We start from the raw sequence: 6,325 nt of genomic DNA, 5'->3' as shown, positions 1-6,325 counted from the left end.
CAAGGAATTAAACCAATGGCTTCTAGTCATTAGTCCAATGCTCTACTTCTGGACTACCACGCACCACACTTGATAAGTATCCATCAGAAAATGTGAACACTGATAAATTTCCATTTGGATAATTCCTGAGAAGAGGAAATTTTATGCATATACTTTCATTTGGATAGAGTATTTGCGAATGGACATATTTCAATTTTGAGCACAGTGATTTTCCAAGGACATAGAAAAGTTAATTTAACATAAAATGATTCAAATTGAATTAAAAGATCAAACCATAAAGGCTGAATTATGATTTGTGAATGAAAGTACATAAGGATAGAATGTATTGAAGTAAGGTTCTGTATTCAAACCATATATCATATTATATAAATGCCTAAAAAGCATTATATTCATCAATAAATATATTTCAAGCAATATATTTATTATTCACACAAGTAAGCTTGCAAGTTCATTCATGCAAAATACATTTATCATTAAAATTTCTTATTTATCTGGCTTGATATGTTTCTTTCCTTTTTATGCCATTTTTTACGTAGTATTTACTAAGGATGAGCTTCATTTGATACTTTTCACGAAAAATAGCCACTTTTTAAGGCCCCTTTACTCTTAGTAAGACTTTATTATTTCAAGAAAAATATTTTGCTGGGTCTATTAGTTAAAATTATCTAACAATCAATAATAGAAATTCATGATAAGCTTTTGATTATTATCCAAACAAATTCTATAATGGTTTTAATATCACCTATCCACAAATAATTATAGAATATATTTTAAGGATACCTTTTAATATAAGCCTATTTAAAAGAGTGTTTGGGTATTTGAGTGCCTTTAATGTAGACCTTTACATTCTCAGGGTATGGTCACCTTTCATTACACTCCTAATTGTTCTCATGGGGTATAGATTTTCTCTTCAAAGTATGAGGTACCCTTCATCTCCTTACAGGTTCAAAGCTATGCGTTGAATAAATAGTGCAACATTAAATGTCTATGTTAGAGAGCTCCATTGTACTTTGGTGACCCAGATACGTCTTTAAAAAAATAAATTTTAGCAGTTTGTGATAAAATTGGACATTTCTTGACATTCCCAAAGCAACAGTATACATGTTAACTTCTTAGAGAACGATGATTCTCTTAAAATAGTAAAGCTATACAGCAGTGTTCTGTAAACAGATCTCAAACCTCCTGAACCTATTTGTGGACCTATATCACAACCCGAAATAGATGCCTTTTTCATAAGGTAACGTTTAATAACATCTCCATAGCTGTCACAGTAAGAGTATGAGGTGCCGAAAATACATTAATAATGGATGTGAAATGTGGAAGTGATCTATAAGACTGGGAATAAAAAGCACCCATGGATTTAAGTCCCTCTTCACTCTTGCGAATAATGAATGAAATTCATATTAGCCGCAGCACTGTATATAGTATGTTTTTAAAATGTCATTTTCACGAACGATAAGGGATCAGAATAACATTTTCCGATAGCAGTAGGTAAATGAAATGAAAATAATTCAAATTAAGTGCCGAGGAAAGTTTAAGTATTACACCAAGACGAATTATGAACCCCGAAAACTTAATTTTTACCTGTCGACAATTTATTAATTATTAAAAATGTACGTTAGCCCCAGAGTATAGACGCTAAAATCAAACCGGCAGCCTTCCCACTCCTCCCCCTTCATGCCTCATATGTACAATCTCTCCACTCCCTCTTCCCTTTCAAACGGAACAATTTTCCAAATTTGCTATCAGGAATATCAATTGCACATGTAAATTCTCCATAAAACAGTTTATTACGACAACTCTACGTAGTTACAGCCGAAATCCTGTACTAAAAATTGAAATCCTTATTTCGATTCCGGAAATAGCGATCGCTCAATCGAGGAACATTTAGACTTAGCGAGACAGACAGACCCGGGCATTGTTTCTGGAATCCGGATATAAGGAGAGAGTCCACAAGGTTTCCGAACAGCTGTAAGGAAATTCGTGAAAGACAATTCCCAGTCGCCAGATCACAACACCGAGAAAACTAGTGGTTCCTAAAATGAATGAGATATGACAATCACCGATCACTCCTGCATCCGCCCACTCTGCCGTCTTCGTGTGAGTGCGCTGCCCGATTAATGTTTTGAGGAATGTTTGGGGTGAAGATAGTGGGGAGGGGGAGGGATTGGGTGGCGCGGTCCTCCTTGGTTGTGGCCGGGCGTCTTCGGACTGAAATTCCGCTGATGCAGCCAGGAGAAGAAGGAAACAAGGGGCAGTCCTTCAACTACGCAAGGCTGCCTTTTACCCCCTCAACCATTGGTATGATTACTTCAAATATTATTACTCCCACTCTGCCCATCTCACGTAATAACGGTGCAGTTGTTTACATTTAAAGCAGATACCTAATACTTAAAAAAGTGCCTTGAGGTCTGACGACAGAGTTTTTCAACACGAATATCTTTGTAACAGTCCAATTGCAATTTATTAGTGAAGACAGAACACAATTAACTGTGGCATTCTCAATGCGGTGGTATCTGAATATGCGCAGTTAAATAGAACCAACATTTCCGACAGATTGATAATTGCGTTTATAAATCAAATAAATAAACTGAATGCATCCAGATCTATATAAATATACATATTCTATGTCTCTATCTATTAGTGACCTCATAACTGTATCACGCGTATCCCTCCCCTTCCTAAACCCAAACTGGTCATTCCCTTAATGCTGCCCTACTCTCCATCATTTTCTTGATGACTCTGAGAACCAATTTAGCTGCGTGCAAAATCAAACTTATTGTTCTGTAGTCCTCACATATGGCAGCCTTTTCCTTTTTTGGAATAAGAATTAACACTGACCTAACAAAATCTTATAGCCAAATTTCTTCTTCGTCAATGTTAAAAATCAGTCAATATAGACTCTTCCCCCCACCCTTTCTAAACCTTGAACTGGTTTCCGGGCACCTCCCTTACCTTTTCACGAGTGCGAGTTACAGGACTAACGTCGGAAAAGATTCCACGGAAGGCCTGGCGTACGGAGAAATCTCTCGTAATCCCTGTGTGTATGAGTGCTTGAGACTGGCGAGGATCAATGCTATTTGGTATATCCCAGTTGGAGAGTGCATGATTAATTTGCATTTATTTTATTACTTGTGATTGGTGGGCCGCTGGCGTAGGAAGACATCTCTCGTAAGCCCTGTGTGTGTGCGTGGTTGAGATGAGCGAGGGTCAATGCTATCTAGTACACCTTAGCTAGAGTGTGATTTACTATCGTATGTTGGTTTAATAGTTTGTTCCGTCTTAACTCCCTATCAATTTATTTTATTTCAATTTTTACTCTCAATATTTCCACACCATATCCTTTGCTCGCCATTAAGTGTTCACCTGGGGTTGATCTTTCCCATAACTTCAATTAGTTCCGCGGGAATGTTTTCCACATGGCTTTCACCTTCCTGTATAGCGCACCGATTTCAACTTTCCTCTGCAAACTTTCCATATCCAGGCACTCTATCTTTCACCACTATTCTTTTGCTTTACTTGTTACCCACCTTAGTTTATTATTTAACTCTTTATACTTACTTCTATCTAACTCCGTGTTTACATTCCCCCATTTCCTTCTCTATTTTACCTTTCTAATAATAGTCCATGGTTTCCTTGTCATTTTACCATTACCAGTTCCAATGCTTTTTTTTGCGGTTTTCGAGTTCACTTTTTTGATATGTTCCCATTTTTCCTCTACAGTCCCCAGCCCCTTTCCTCATTCATGATTTTCTCTATAGCCTGCTGTTACTTCTTCTTGTCGTTCCTGTTAATGCCTCCCAATTACACATCCTGAAGCCTCTTCCCTGTATAACCTTTTGGAATCGAACGGACTTCAGAAGTATCAAATTATGGTCGGAGTCCATATCCGGTCCCAGGAAAATGAGCGTATTAATCTTGTTATTTCTAAATCTAGGTCTAATCACAATATATTCTAACAGAATCCCCTGATTTCCTTAACCCCCGGATATTTTCTATGTGTACCTATGCCGTTTGTGGTGCCTAAATCATGTATCCGTATTGATTAACCCCTGTCTCCTGCAGAAGTGTATTGTTTTCTCCCCGCGGTCATTCCTTCTTCCTAAATCGTAGTTTATTACCTCTCTACCATCGCATTCCAATCCCCTATCACTCTCAAGTGTTTCCCTGCAGGAGCATACGCGATTTTATCCTCTAATTGATCATACACCCTATCGACTTCTTCCTCCCTATCATTGTTTCATGGCATGTACACCTGAGCAATGGCCGAGTTCGTCGGTTCCACTTTTACTTCTACTAGTAATTCTTGTGTACATATACCTCCGTTGAATGGGTTGTCCATTGGTGACTACTTTTTGTTTGTGATATGAAAATAAGCCTTTAATTCAATACATTTATTTCTCATTGCCAATTTGGCGTTTGTGTGTGGATTTTTTAACTTTTGGTTTAAATTAAACTTTTCAGCCGTTGGGTTATGTGCGATGGTGAAAACACCTGAAAAGTTAATTTTTTTAGGATGCAAGCGGATTCATCTACGTACAAGGGCAAGCGATCGGTATTGTACCGATTGAGTGAAGAAACCAAGAAAAAACCTCCTAAATTGGTAAAGGAAAAAATTCTCTTGCGTTAAGACAATGCACAGATGCCCACCTGCGTGCTTTCGATATCGAAATTTAGGGAATTAAAGTTGAAATTGCCACAAAATCCGCCATATTCATCATATTTGGCCCCCAGTGTTTGTTTTAATTCCCTAACTTGAAAAAAATGACTGGGTGGACAACGATTCATATCGAAAGAGGAGGTTATCGCCAACACTGTGCCCTATTTAAAGGAACTTCCGGAATTATACTTTTTGGAATGCTTCGAAAAGTTCGAGAAGCGCTGGGAACAGTATCTCGAGCTAACAGGGGTTTATGTTAAAAAAACTATCCAAAGTAACTTGTTTTTATATTTTTTTCTAAGTACTTATTGAATAACAAACGTATTAGTCCAGAAAGTTAGACACACATATATAGAGGATATGACGTACATGAGGATAGCTTATGCTCAAGCATACCTGATTGCAAGATAAAAAAAGGTATTAAAGGAAATTAAATCAATGGAGGCCATGGGGACATTTATCGTTTCCGCAAGACTGCCAAAGAGTGTAGGAAAATGAGGAAGGAAGAGTTTTTTGGACTAATTCACAGAATTAATAGGGTAAACATTGGGCTTGAAGATTTCGTCAGATCAGAGTTACCATCCCAAAAAAGGAAAGGTAGTTTTATGTGAAGACTATAGGACAATAAGTATGATTTCACGTGCAGATAAAGTGGTACTTAGGACCATTGATAGGTGAAGAGGGTGGAATATGATCACAATGGATGATAAGTCGAGTAAGGAGCTTCGGAAAAGGCTCGTCAAAGCTTTGATACCAGGAGTGGTTTTTTACGGTGCCGTGATAAAAAAGGTGAAATTATCAGAGAGGGAAAACAAACCTGGAAGCACTGGGCATGGTGCGGGAGGAGAGAGGATTTTTATCTGAGATCCAAATGAAACGCGAAAGGTGGATGCAGAGCATTTTGATTTGTAATGGAAACTTGATGGCTGTAATAGCAAGGAGAAAGTTGGGTAGACGAGCAAAGGGTAGGAAAAGCTTGATCGTGTTGTACGGAATGAAGACAGAGAGGAAGCATGCGGAAATGAAGAGGGGCTCATTGTTTCTAAAGAAACTAGTCATTTTTTATTCCTTGTCCATCCAAAAGGTGGTGTAGTTTTTTCTCGTGTGTGTGCTCATTTTCCATCTGTGCATATTTTTTCTTTGCTCACGTAAATATTAGTTTTTTTACGTAAAAAAACTAATATTTTACGCTCACGTAAAAGTTTTTTTTAGCTCAATTAACACTTGAATGCGTAATTATTCTATTGTTCCCATTCATATGTCACTGCTTCCAGGCTTCTTATGCCCATCATCTTCTTGAGTGTTTCATTTAGTCTGCTGGAAACGTCGGTGGGTGGAAGTGAGGTAACATTGGGTGAATAACAGCATAAAGCCAATATGCAATGAATGAATTGATGCAGGCCATCTACGATGGACATTTACAACGTTTGAGGCATCATTTGTTAGTCGATATCGCCCTTCGGAGCGGTCGCGCGTGTTGAGAGCGAAACGTACACGTAACGATGGGTTTCTCCGTCGTAACGTCACTCCAAACATCTGGCCGTAATAATGATTACTGGAGATTCAGCCCGAATTAAACTTCTTTTCTAGTGCACACTTTTTGCATTTGTTTGCTCAAACGTTTTCAAGTATTGCCCCCATTATAAGTATCTAAAATAATTAAAA

The sequence above is a fragment of the Hetaerina americana genome, unplaced genomic scaffold, assembly GCF_022747635.1.
Source record: "Hetaerina americana unplaced genomic scaffold, ioHetAmer1.1.p SCAF_6, whole genome shotgun sequence".
NCBI lineage: Eukaryota > Metazoa > Arthropoda > Insecta > Odonata > Calopterygidae > Hetaerina > Hetaerina americana.
The sequence above is the reverse complement of the archived record's forward strand: the minus strand, read 5'-3'. Positions refer to the sequence as shown.